We start from the raw sequence: 14,152 nt of genomic DNA, 5'->3' as shown, positions 1-14,152 counted from the left end.
CAAGCTTTTCATTTTTGTGATTTAGAAGGAATAAAACTGTATTTCATGTGCATTTAGTTTTCAATTCCTTGATCACTAATGAAAATTAGCATACATTACTATAATTTTTCAGCTTTGCTTTTTGTGAAATTCTATTCGTGGAGTTAGTCCATTTTTTTGTGTTAGGTCATTTGTGGTTTTCTATATTGAGTCATAGGGGTTATTTATTATGTCTGTCAGGACTTTGGCCGTGAAACGTGTTGTAAATATCTTCATTTAATTTTTGACTTGTTTTTAAGTATATAGTGCTTTCAATGAACAGAATATCTTAATTTTAACATAATCAAACACATGTCTTTTCCTTTATGGAATTTTATCTTGTATATTTATAAAGAAATCCATTCTTACCTGAGATCATAAAAATATTCTTCCATACATTCTTCTAAGAATGTTTTGATTTTCTCATGTATTTAATCTACTGTGAACTTATTGTGTGTGGCATGTGGTTTTTGTATCTCCGTTGAATATACAATTATATTTTTATCTAAAATGGATAAATATTTCTCTCAGCACTGTTTCATCACTTACTGAATGGTCATTCCCTTTCTATTTACTTGCAAGGCACCTCTGTCACATATCCACCTATTATCCAGTTACCATCTATCTTCTTCCTCCTTTCTTCTTTCCTTCCTTCCCTCCCACTTGGCCTCCCTCCCTCCCTCCCTCCCTCCCTCCCTCTTTTCCTCCCTCCCTCCCTCCCTCTCTTCCTCCCTTCCTCCCTCTTCCTCCCTCCTTTCCTTCCTCCCTTCCTCCCTTCCTTCCTTCCTTCCTTCCTTCCTTCCTTCCTTCCTTCCTTCCTTCCTTTCCATCGTGAACCACTAGTCTACTTATGTAGCCCTGATCCAGCACCATATTGTCTCAATTTCTGTATCTTATATAAAATTTCGAGATTAAGCAGAAGTATTTTCATTTTTCTTCTTCAGCAGTGTGTTCCCTTTTAGCTTTTCCACATGGATTCCATGATCATATTCTCAAGTTCTAAGAAAAAGCCTGTCATTATTTTGATTGGAATGCATTGAATCTATGGATGAATATTGGAAGAAGTGACATTTTGGATTGATTTTCCCATACAAGAACAAAATTAATTTTACCATTTATTTATGTCATCTTTAGTTATTTTCAATAAAGTTTTATAACTTTCACCATAATGTTCTTAGATATCTTTTAATACTTCAACTATAGGTGCCATATATTATTATTTTTTAAACATCTTTATTGAAATATAATCCATATACTATACAATCCACTCATATAAAGTGTGCAATTTGGGGCTCCTGACGGGCTCAGTCAGTAGAGCATTCAGCTCTTGATCTTGCAGTTGTAAGTTCCAGCCCCACATTGGGTGTAGAGAGTACTTAAAAATAAAATCTTTAAAGAAAGTGTACAATTCAATGGTTTTTACTATAGGCACAGAGCTGTGGCGCCATTGCTACAATTTTAGAACACTTTTATTTACCCAACGAAAAAATCCCATATCCATTAGTCATCACCTTCTAACAGCCTCCATCTCTCTCCCAGGCCTAAGCAGTGACCAACATAATTTCTGTTTCCTTGGGTTCGCCTCCTCTGGACACTATGTAAACGGAATTATACAATCTGTGGGCTTTTGAGTCTGGCTCTTCTCACTAGGACAAATGTCTCTGTGAGTCCATGCCTTTGGTTGCGTTGGACATATTCCCAGAAGGGGACTTGCTACATCATGAGGTGACTCTATGTTTCTGTTTTGTGGAAGGGCCACCATGCTGTTTTCCACAATGACTGCGCTAGTTTACATTCAACAAACAATGGCAAGCTTTCGCATTTCTCTACATCCTTGTCAACACGTTATTATTATTTTTTTAATAACAGCTATCTGTGATGGTGAATTTTATGTGTCAATTTGTCTAGGCCACAGTACCTAGATATCTGGTCAAACATTACTCTTTATGTTTCTTTGGAGGTACTTTTCTAGATGATATTAAAATTTAAACCAGTAGACATTGAATTAATTAGATTACCCATCATGATGGGGGGGGGGGTTGTCTCATCTAATCACTGGAAGATCTTAGTAGAAACAGACTGATCTCCTTCCCAGAAGAGGGAATTTTGCAGCAGAATGCCTTTGGATACCAATCGCAGCATCAACTCTTCCCTGGATCTCCATTCTGCTGGCCCACCTTGAAGTCTGTGAACTTGCCAGTCTCTACAATCTTGTGAGCCAGTTCCTTTAAATCAATCATCAATCACTCCTATACATCCTGTAGGTCCTGTTTCCTTAGAGAACTCTGACAGATACATCACTCTAATTGGTAGGCAATGGGTTTCATTTGCATTTCCCTAATGATTTGTGATATTTATGATATATCCAATTATATCCCTTTATTGGGGTATAATTTACATAAAATAAAATATACACATTTTACATGTATAGTTTCATATGAATTTTGACAAATGTATATGTCAGTATAACTGCTATTACACTCAATATGGAAAACATTTCCATCACTCCAACAGTTTCGTCTTAAATCTTTTCAGTCAATTCCCCCAACCACCCTAGTCCCAGACAAGAACTGATATGCTTTCCGTCACTATAGATTCAATTGGCTTCTTCTAAAATTTCATATAAAGTGAATCATACATTATATATGCCTTATGTATAGGTCCTTTCGTACAGCATAGTATTTCTGGATACATCCATTTAATTAAATGTATCAGTAATTCCTTCCTTTTTATCACTCGGTACTATTCCATTGGACAAATACACCTCAATTTCTTTACACATTCACAATTTGGTGAGAAATGTTTGGATTTCCCAACCCCCCCCCCCCAATTTTTGGCAATTATGAATAAAGCTGCTGGGAAATTATATCACAGTATAGTTGATTTCTAAATTATGGCAAACATACCAGGAGCAAAATAGCAGGCGAGGAAGCTCCAACTCTTTATTCCCGCATGCAAATATTAAAACACCAACAGAAAATGGCTGACCATATGTTTTGTGAGAAGACAGGGATTCTTTAAACCTAGATATATACCTAGGATTGAAATTGTGGGATTGTATGGAAAAATATATGTTTTACTTCATAAAAAATAGCTAAAATGGTTTCCAAACTGGTAGTAGCATTTTATTAAAAAAAATTTTTTTTTTTTTTTAGACAGAATGTGTTCTACCGGCAACCCATGAGTAGGTTAATGAACCATATTAGTTTCTTTACTTGAAAATAACATTCACGAAAGATGAACCCTAAATGCATCCTCCTATATTGACCAACAGAACTAAGTACAAATGAAGTCAACGGTGTACCCCATTAGCACGCTGCGCTGTATGTCAGGAAAATGAGCCCTCCTCCACCCCGAGCCCTGGCCCCCCGGCACACACGGATAAACGATAGTGCACTGTGCGATGATGATACTGTCAGACAAGAACTTTGGTTCATGCAGTCGACTGCCATAGAGGTGGCGCTGAAAACCCGCAGCCCTCACACCCAAACTCAGTCGGCGGTGGTCGGCTTATGGAGTTGGCTGTGCTCCTTCCACAACCTCAGGCCCGCCTGGAAGCTCGAGCCTCTCCTTGATGTCCTGTACTCTGGCAGAGGCCAGCGGCTCATCAGGCTCTCTGTCTGCAAGTCCACGATACACAGGCAGCGGCTTGTCCGACAGCGGGGCAAAGGCATCTCCAAAGCCATGCAAGGCCAAGTTTGCTCTCTCAGGATTCCGATGACCCTGAGAATATCACGAAAGGCAAAGCCCCGCCGTGCCAAACTACAGACACTCTCTTTGCCATCATACCTGAAGTCTTGGCTGCGGGCAGATACTTCTGGCCTCAGAGACAGATGTCTTCAAGCCCTTGCAGTTGATTTCTCTCCCAGTTGGCCAAATCTGGATCTCATCGTTGTCCACACTCCAGAGTATGCAGTCTCCAGGGCTGTGCAAAAGAGACCTGGCTTCACACTCTTGCAGAATCACCTCAGTGATCCATTCCGTGTGCTCTGTCCCAGCAGATAAAGCCCATCTTTTCACAGTGAAACCTTCAGAGCCAAGATACCCGGTTCACCCTTGTAGTCAAAGCCCCTGGGTGACCCCGGAAGTGCTGGGTCCTGGCTTCCGGAACTCCATTCCCAACAGGCCACAGTGTTGTCAAAGGAGCCCGTCCCAAGCTTCCGCTCATCACACTTCACTGCTGCACAACTGTGGGTCTGGATGTCATAAATGCACCGCCCTGTGCTCACATCCCACAGCTTTGCTGACAAGTCGTCCGACCCTGTGCAGAGAAATCCATCTTTGTCGTGAAGTGCTGACACTCTGGCAGCGTGTCCCATTAATGATGAGGGCTCAAAGGCTTCAAGGTTCCAGTTGCTTCCTTCTCTAATGGGCCTTCAAACAAACTTTCTTCCAGGGCAAGACGTCCTGAACAGAATCATTTACGTGCCAGCCCAAATTTTTACACGCAGTCTGAGGATCCAGCCGTTTTAACAAATAAAAACTGAGCTCCCAGGGAAGGAGTTTGAGGAAGTCTCCAAGTTATTGGAGAGATGCCTGGGCTAGACGGCCCCGCTCGGACTAATCAGGTGATCCAGAGTTTCATTTTTCTGCCAGTCCCTCCGAGAAAGAAATGTAACAGAAATGTTACCAAGCCACACCTCGAAGTCCCTTCTGTCCATAAAGTTATGGAAAAATTGACCTGAGCGAGCACCGCAGGGGCCGGGAACCTCGAGCCAGGCTCACACCGACTAGGTGCTCTGGGCTGCCAGAGCCTTCCAGCTGCAGGTGCGCTGGGCAGTCCCGGCACCTGCAGGGAGAGAAAGACAAAGGGCCCTGACACCTGTAACAGCATCTTAAACTTCCACCAGCAACAGCAGCGAGAGTTCCAGTTGTTTCAAATACTTGCCAAATATGGAGTTTGGGGCCTTTTAACTGAACCATTCCGTGCTGTGTTGTCATTTCTCATTGTGGTTTTAAGTTGCATGTTCTCTAGGAGTGGCTGATGCTGATTGTGTCCTTACTACTATATGCGTGTATAAACTATTTTTATATTTTATATTTTTATATATTTATTATATTTTACTATGTATATAATTTTTTAACTGTTCAACTATTTTGCCCGTTGTATTAGTGGGTTGTCTTTTTGGTTTTTTTAGGTGAGCTGTCTTCTTAATAAAGAATTGCGAGTGTTCTTTCTATATTTTGGTTAAAATGTTCATTTTAAGATGTGTATTCAAATGTATTTTCTTCATCAGTGCCTGGTCTTTCCACTTTTTTAAAAAAAGATTTATTTATTTATTTATTTATTAGAGAGAAAGAGAGAGCAGCAGGCAGAGGGGGAGGGAGAAGCAGGCTCTCCACTGAGCAGAGGGTGTGCCTTTTCACTTTCTTAATGGCACCTTTTTTTTTTTTTTTAAAGATTTTATTTATTTATTCAACAGAGAGAGACAGCCAGCGAGAGAGGGAACACAAGCAGGGGGAGTGGGAGAGGAAGAAGCAGGCTCATAGCGGAGGAGCCTGATGTGGGACTCGATCCCGTAACGCCGGGATCACGCCCTGAGCCGAAGGAAGACGCTTAAACGCTGTGCCACCCAGGCGCCCCTCTTAATGGCACCTTTAAAGATATAAAAGTATAATTTTGAGGAAGTCAAATTTGTTAACTTTTTTTCTTTTATAGTTTGTGCTTTTTGTGACCCATTTTTTGAAAATCTCTGTATTTGACGAAGGAGAGATAAAAATTTATCCCCAAATTGTTGGCCCACATATTCTGTGGGACAGGAATTAACCCTGGGCTTAGTAGAGATGTCTTGTCTTTCCGGTGTCTGGGCCCTCAGCTGGCAGAACCAAAACCTGAGTATTATAATCTTTGGAAGACACGTATACTACTGTGTAAGTTAATGCTGATTATCCATTGAGACCTTAGTTTGGATTTTCAGTTGGTAAGCCTACATATGGCGTCTCCATGTGACCTGGAGTTCCTCAGAACATGGTGTCATTTCAAGGGCATTTTAAGGGCAACTATCTCAAGAAAAAGGAAGATTGGATCTAAACTATATCCTTTTTATGACCTACCCAGAAATCATATAACATTATTTCTACTACACTGTATTGGTCAGAGAAATTACAATTCCCTACCCAGATTCAACAGGGAGAGGACAGAGGGAGGAGGTGTCACTCACATTGTCACATATATGGGGCATAAATTGGCCATGGACCTGCCATCTACCACTGTCTGTCCTCTGGTCAAAATAATTCACATTCTTCCTACACACAAAATTCACATGTGCCTCTTCCAAAACCCCCAGACTCTCATCCCATGAAGTAGCAGGTTCAATCTCACCCAGGATCTCACCTACATCCGTACTATGTTGGATGAGGCTGCTCGGCTGTCGTATCTCACGTGCATATGGCCAAGTGTAGCTCCTCTTGATCTGAAAATCCTGTGAACTGAAGAGATGTTATCTGTCACTCACACCCACACACATACACACACCAACATGAAATGTTTGACAGGCATAGATCCTCCTTTGCAAAGGGAGAGAAGCACGAGGCATGTTGGTGTCAATGGTCCATAGCAATTTAGAAATCCAGTTAGATACAAGTTGCTAGTTCCTTGATTAGGGCTCAGTCGTTCTGTCTGGGAATGACTCACCAAAGCTCTTGGTTCTATGCCTTTATTCATCCTTCCTTCTCAATAAAAAATAAGATGTGTTTGTAACTGGCTTTTCTTATTTCTCATCATCCTTCCTACTCATAGAAAGTTGGGGCTACAGGGGTGCCTGGGTGGCTCAGTTAAGTTTCTGCCTTTGGCTCAGGTCATGATCTCGGGGTTCTGGGATCAAGCCCCACTTCGGGCTCTCTGCTTGGTGGAGAGCCTGCTTCTCCCTCTGCCTGCCACTTCATCTGCTTGTGCTCTCTCTCTCTGCCAAATAAATAAAATCTTTAAAAAAAGTTGGGGTTACAAAAATCTCTTTTAATTTTGTAGTCCAAGCAGATAGAGGTCTTTCAAAAACATAGTGATTTTCTTATGAATCAATACATAATCTTCTCCATTAACAAAAGCCACACTCATAAATCTCTTTGAGTTTAGCCCTGCTTTATTTGGGCATCCCATACGACTTCTGGGGAATACTAAATGCTCTTTAGATCTTGCAAACGCCATCGTTAAATAGAGAAGATCTGTGAGACAAGTCCTTAAAGATCTTTAAGGAAGCTTTTGTTCAACTAAATGATTCTTTGAGGTACCACATTAGATTTTTCTTTGGTCCTACAAAGGATCTCATAATCTTACTAGGCATTTTCTCTTTTCTCTGAAACCCTTCTTTAAGTCTAGAATCTTGGAAAGTCTGAAAGTAAGTTTTAGAACCTTTCTTCGTATTTAACAGTTCTTCCTTTGAGTTATTTCTCTAACATTTTTCTGTAAGCAACAAGAAGTTAGATGGCCCCTTCGATACTTTGCCTCAAATCTCTTTAGCTGCTTCATTCGATTTATTACATATAGTTTCTATTTTCCAGATATCTGTGGGTGACATTGTGTCTAAACTTACAGAACAAGGTTTTCCTTTCCTCCATGTTCCAATGACAAATTCCTTACTTTCCTTTAAGCCTTAAATGACACATTTTATGATGGCCTTCATGCTTCCACTGATAATCTGAAGGCTTTTCCAACTTTGGCCTAACATCTGGGACTCAAAACACTGCCATGTTAGGTTTCGCCTTTACGGCAGCATCTCCATGTAACAGATATCTTCTGTTAGTATGGCTGTGTGACAAATTAGCCCAACACTTACAATGTAAAGTCATCATTGATTGTGACTCATGGATTTCACGGGTCAGGAATTCAAAAGTGGGGATTTTTTTTGTCTCTGCTCCCCAGTGTGTGGGACCTCAGCTGGAAAAAAACCACCCCTGCATGTAGAATTTTTTGCATTCTCCTCCAACTAAACTTAGCCCCTCCCACTGCCCTGGTGGTATTTCTTCATTATGGAGTCAGGAGGGGTGGTTGTGTTGGGAGCAGCCCCAGGTTAAAACACCACGGATTTCCACTGTTCTTACTAAGATTCAGTACGTTTTCTCGAATGCTTCTTACATTGTTTAATGCTTTTGACAAATTTTCAGAGTTTTTAAATTGTAGTTTTCTTTTTTTTTAAATAATTTTGTCCATTTTTAGTACTGCTTTTCCAGGACAGGAATTACCAAGATCCTCATTCAACCATACTAGAAGTTCCCTCCCCCTCTGCTTTCTTCACCTTCATCTCTGAAAGAAATTTGCACTGAGTAAAGAATTTGTGCTCTACTGTGTTCTAGCCCGTATTATTTTCAATAAGAAATCTACCATTGTCCTTATCTATGTTCCAGAGCATATAATAAGCATGTTCTTTCCTCTAAATGCTTTTAAGATGTTTTCCTTATTGACGGGCTTACATGATTTGATCACAGCATAACTTCAGGTCACTTTCTTCATGTGTCTTGTGCTTAGAGTTCATTCAACTTCCTGAAACTATAAGTTGATTATCTGCATCAACATTGGAGCCATTAATTCAAATATTCTTTCTATTTCCCCACTTTCTCCTCTCCCTCAGGGACTCCAATTCCACGTATATTGGCAGCTTGGATTTTTTTTTTAATGTATTGCACGTATGCCCTATTCATTTTTCCCCTCTGCTTCATTTCAGATAGTTTCTATTATCACATTTGTATTCACTAATCATTTATTCTGCACTGTCTGCTCTGTTGTTAATAACAGTCAGTGTATTTTTTATCTTAGACATTGGGATTTTATCTCTAGGAATTTTATTAGGGTCTATTTATATTTTCCATGTCTCTATGTAATATATTCAATTTTTCTGTAGCTTCTTGAAGATGTGGAACTATACTAATAACTATTTTAATGTCTTTTTCTACTTAATCTATAATGTCGATTTGGGGTCCTTTATGATTGATAAATATTTCTCATTGTTATGTTACTATGTTCCTTATTCATTGCATGCCTGTTAATTTTGACTGGATAACAGCCATTGTGAATTTCATCTCATTTGGTGATGGATATGTTGGCATTCCTACGAATATTCTTAAGCTTCATTCTGGGGTATATTTAAGTTACGTGGAAAGAGTTTGATCCCTTTGGGTATTGTTTTTATTGCTGTCAGGTGACACCAAAGCAGTGTTTAGTCTAGCACTATTTTTTCCTGCTCCCGAGGTAAAAACAAAACCAAAAACAAACAAAAAACTTCCGAGAACTCTACCTAATGCTCTGAATTATGAGATTGAGATTGTTCACTCTGGATGGTGGGAACAGGCTTTATGCTTAGCCTCACGTAAGCTCTGAAGGGTGTTTTCTGTAATTCTTTTGGGTGATTCTTTCTGCAACCTCACACATAAGCAATGATCAATATTTTTAGCTAAACACTCTAGGAGAGGGGCGCCTGGGTGGCTCAGTGGGTTAAGCATCTGCCTTCGGTTCAGGTCAGAATCCCAGGGTCTTGGATTGAGCCCTGTGCTGGGCTCCCTGCTCAGTGGGGAGCTTGCTTCTCCCTTTCCCTCTGCTCCTCCCCGCACCACTTGTACTCTCTCTCTCCTCTCAAGTAAACAAATAAAATCTTAAAAAAAAAAAAAAAGCAAAACAAAAAAAACTCCAGGAGATTGCCTTGCAGATACCAAGTTCTCTCTGTGCAGTTATCTCTTCTTCACTGCTCGTCCCTATGAATTCTAGCTGCCTTGGCCTCCCCAGACTCCCAGCTCCATCTGTTCAACTCAGGGAGACCGCTGTGTTCCACCTGAGTCCCCCATCCTATGTTCTGTGGCCTGGGGATTTGTTCTAGACACTACTTGGGACATATTAGGGAACAGATGATTTCTTCTCTGATTCTTAGAGATCAATGTCCATCATTACCCAGGGTCCAGTATTTGGAGGACCAACTTTAATATACTTGTGTGGTTTATTTGTTGTTTCAGGTGGTACGTTAATGATCAATGTAACTCTTATGTCCACCCACAAATTCTTCAAATTGATTGCTCTCTATTCTTTCATATAATTTTAAATTGTGACTGATACAATTTTCCCTTCAATTTGAAGAACTTCCTTTAACTAGTTTTTGTAATGCTTGACCACTAACACTGAATTATGGCAGCTTTTGTTGGACTGATTTTGTGTTTTCGTTGTGCCTTCTTTTTTAAAGAGTATTTTCACTGGCATAAAATTCTAGGCTAACTTTTTTTGGTTGTTTCTTTCAGCACTTACCAAATTCTCACTGTCTTCTGGCATGCTTCTTTTTTCTGATAAAATATCTATCATCTTTTTAAAAAATTTTTTCTCGGGGTACCTGGGTGGTGCAGTTGGTTGAGCACCCGACTCTTGATTTCAGATTAGGTCGTGATCTCAGGGTCATGAGATCGAGCCCTGCATGGAGCTCTGCACTCAGTGTGGAGTCCGCTTGAGCTTTTCTCTCTCCTTCTGCCTCTGCCTCTCCTGCTCGTGCTCTCTCTCTCTCTAAAATAACTTAATTAATTTTTAAAAAAGATTTTGTTCTCTTTGTGTATTCATCTTTCTTTTGGTTGATTGAATGATGTTTTTCTTTGCTAGTTGTTTTCAGTTACTTGATCATGACGTGTTTCGGTGGTAGTGTTGTTTTCCGCTTGAAGTTTGCTGAGATTCCTGGATCTGTGTTTAGACTTCTTCTCAGACTTGGAAAATTTCAGCCATTATTTTCTAAATTTTTTTGCCCTCCTTCACTTCTGATATTACAGTTATACATATGTTAGCCAGGTTCCCTGATGGTCTGCTAACTTTATTCACTGTTTTCTCTCCCTGCAGCTCAGTTTGGATGGTTTCTATTTCTACATCTTAAAGAGCCTATCCTTTATTCTTCGGTATTCAACTCACTGCTTTTCTCTTCTAGTAAAGCTTTCATTCTCAATTGTATATTGCTCATTACTAGAATATTCATTTGGTTCTTTTTGTAGCACTGGTTTCTCTCCTCATTTTCATGTGTTTCTGGAATTCCTTGGGCATATGTATAACAGCTGTTTAAAATGTTTGTCTGCAAATTCTACCATCTCCCTAATTTCTGGGTCTGTTCCTGTTGACTTCTTTCCATTCAAGTTCTAGGTCACACTTGCCTGCCTCTGTGCACGTCTATTAATAGGAATTGGACGCTTCGACAGTGTGAAGTTTACATTGCCAAGTATTGGAAATTTGTTATCTTGCTTTAGCCAGGGTTGGATTGTGTTATGACTGGCATTAAGTGTACTTTTGGATCAGCTTGACTCTTTTGAAGCCAGTTTAAGGCTTTGCGGCACGGGTCTAGGATGGCATTTATTCTAGGGCTTGTGTAGTCCTATTTCTAAGGTATGACACTGGCGGGATTCTCAACTGAATGATTTAGACGCACAGCAAATTTCACACCAGCTGCTGAGAATTTGACTATTTCGCTGCCCTGGGAAAGCTCTGAGAATTGCTCGTCTCAGAGCTATTGTATTTTGATTTCTCCGTGGATTTTCACCTTCTTCGGGGGCGTCTTAGTATTCTGCAACGGACTCAAGGAGTCACCTACAAATACTCTAGAACACTTTCTTTGACTAGGTCCCTCTTGTTCACCAATCTCAGGGACCTCAGCCTTCCCAAAGGCCAATACCTGTCTTCTCAAATCAGTGAAAATGTCTTTTCTCTCTTTAGCTTTCCACTGCTTGTTCTGTTGATCCAGAAAGTGTCTCCGGAAAGAGAGACAAAATGATCATAAAACTCATTTCATGGTCTTCACTTCTCTCCAGGGTAAAAGTCATTCACTTTCTATTGTCTAATGTTTGTCGACAGTTTTTAAACACCTTGCCCAGGGACTGCTGGGTGGATCAGTTGGGGAAGCGTCTGCCTTCAGCTCAGGTTATGATCCCAGGGTCCTGAGATCGAGTCCTACATCGGGCTCCCTGCTGAGCAGGGAGCTTGCTTCTCCCTTTGCCTGCTGCTTCCCCTGCTTGTGCTTATGATCTCTCTCTGACAAATAGATAAAATCTTTTTTTAAAAATTGCCCAGTTTTCTAGTGGTTTTAGAAGGACCTGTTTCTCCATCATGCTAGAAGCAGAAAATGGAACCTGACTTGTAAAAATTTCTCTGGTAAGTTGTTTAACTTTAAATTGCATTTTCTGGTTTTTTGATATGGGTATATAGAAATGAACTTTAACGTTTTAATATTACATCCAGAAACCTGACTTTTCTAAGATAGTTCTGATAATTTATCTGTGGTTACTTTTTCTAGCTTTCTATAGAGACCATTTTATCATGTGTAAATAATAACTTTTTGTTTTGAGCTCTCCCAAACTTACACTTTGTGATTCCTTTTATTGCTTCCTACACTGCTAGGACTTCTGGCCCATGATATATAGAAATAGAGTGAGCCATGCTATCTTGTTCCCAATTTTAATGTAAACACTACCATTGTTCTGCCATAATGTCCGATGTGTTGTACAGCGTTCACTTAAATACTCTATATTGCATTGACGAAGTTTGCTTCTATCCCTTTGTATTTCTCAAGTGTGAAATCAGATCACCAGGGGTCAGAAACAAGCTCCAGACCAATTGGTTAGCAAGTAAAGGCTGGGGTAAGAACTCCTCATTATACTTAAGTTAACCAAGGCAAGAAAGGTCAAAAATCAATGAATCAATGTCCATGTCCCCAAAAACAGCGTTCTGAATTCATCAATGGTCTTGAGGCTGACATTAAATTTAGTTCCCAACAGAGCTGTGTAGGTATCCCCAGCTTAGCTGTGAAGTCGTATCAGGGTAAAGGTGTCACTAAGTCCTAGGCAGCAGTCACTGTTGGCTAAGAGAGCAGTGCGTGTGAGCTGTGATATAATGAAATACGACCTTTCCATTTTAAATTGCTAGAGACAAGGGGTGCAATTATCAACTTTCTTTGCCAGCTGGCCAAACTGAACGATTGAGATAATGCTAGAAAAAAGATTCCATTCATTCTTCCTTCAGAAAAGGTTTGCTCTGCCAGAAAATATGCTAGAAACTGAGAAACCACAAGAGAATTAAATTCACATGGTCTCTATCTTTCCACACAGAGCTTGAAGTCTAATGGACTCGTGGGTGATTTGGGTCCATAGTTGTCCTTCAGGGCTGCTCCATTTCCGTTCTGCAAACTTTCTTCCCATTCACGCACCCATTCAGTTAGTGCAATGCCTGCCAGCCCGGGTATTGGACTGCCCCTCTTTCTACCTTCTACCCACAAAATAAACACGTGTTATAATCAGTTCACAGAGGTTCTCCAAATTCCTCTGCTCACAGATCACTTAGTGTTTCAGTAATTGTGTTCACTTTCCTTCTACCAGGCCATAAGAAGATCTCAATTTCAAACAAATAAGTAGTTAATTTCCAACAATTTGGTAAGTGGAGTGTTTTGCAGTTTTTTTCTAATTCCCATATAGTTAACATACAGTGTTATACTAATTTCAGGTGTACAATGCAATGATTCAGCAATTCAGTGCTCATGAAGGTCAGTGTACTCTTTTTTTTTTTAAGATTTTATTTATTTGACAGAGAGAGAGACAGCCAGCGAGAGAGGGAACACAAGCAGGGGGAGTGGGAGAGGAAGAAGCAGGCTTCCAGCGGAGGAGCCTGATGTGGGGCTCGATCCCACAACGCCGGGATCACGCCCTGAGCCGAAGGCAGACGTTTAACCGCTGTGCCACCCAGGCGCCCCGTGGTCAGTGTGCTCTTAATCGCCTTCACATGTTCTACCCATCCCCCCACCCGCCTCCCCTCTGGTGACCATCAGTTTGCTCTCTATAGGGAAGAGTCTCTTTTTTGGTTCGCCTCTTTCTTACTTTGTTCGTTTGCTTTGATTACCAATTCAATTCCATTGCTGGTAATCAGTCTGTTCAAAGTTTCTATTACTTCCTGATTCAGTTTAGGGAGGTTATATGTTTCTAGGAATTTACCCATTTCTTCTAGGTTGTCCAATTTTTTTGGCCTATCATTTTCCATGATATTCTCTTATAATCCTTTATTTTTGTGGTATCAGTTGTTATTTCTCCTCTTTCATTTCTGCTTTTGTTTATTGGAATCCTCTCTCTCTCTCTCTCTCTCTCTCTCTCTCTTTTTTTTTATTAGTCTGGCTAGAGTTTTATCTATGTTGTTGATCTCAAAGAACCA

General features: G+C 40.3%; 1 pseudogene; it reads right to left on the bottom strand.

Annotated features, from left to right (window-relative positions):
* Positions 1-3,509: 3,509 nt before the first annotated feature.
* Positions 3,510-4,700, bottom strand: LOC123780457 (F-box/WD repeat-containing protein 2 pseudogene; annotated as a pseudogene).
* Between the last annotated feature and the right edge of the window lie 9,452 nt (positions 4,701-14,152).

The sequence above is a fragment of the Ursus americanus genome, chromosome X (assembly GCF_024610735.1).
Source record: "Ursus americanus isolate L20-20 chromosome X, mUrsAme1.1.p, whole genome shotgun sequence".
Lineage (NCBI taxonomy): Eukaryota > Metazoa > Chordata > Mammalia > Carnivora > Ursidae > Ursus > Ursus americanus.
This window is presented reverse-complemented; position numbering and strand designations above follow the sequence as displayed.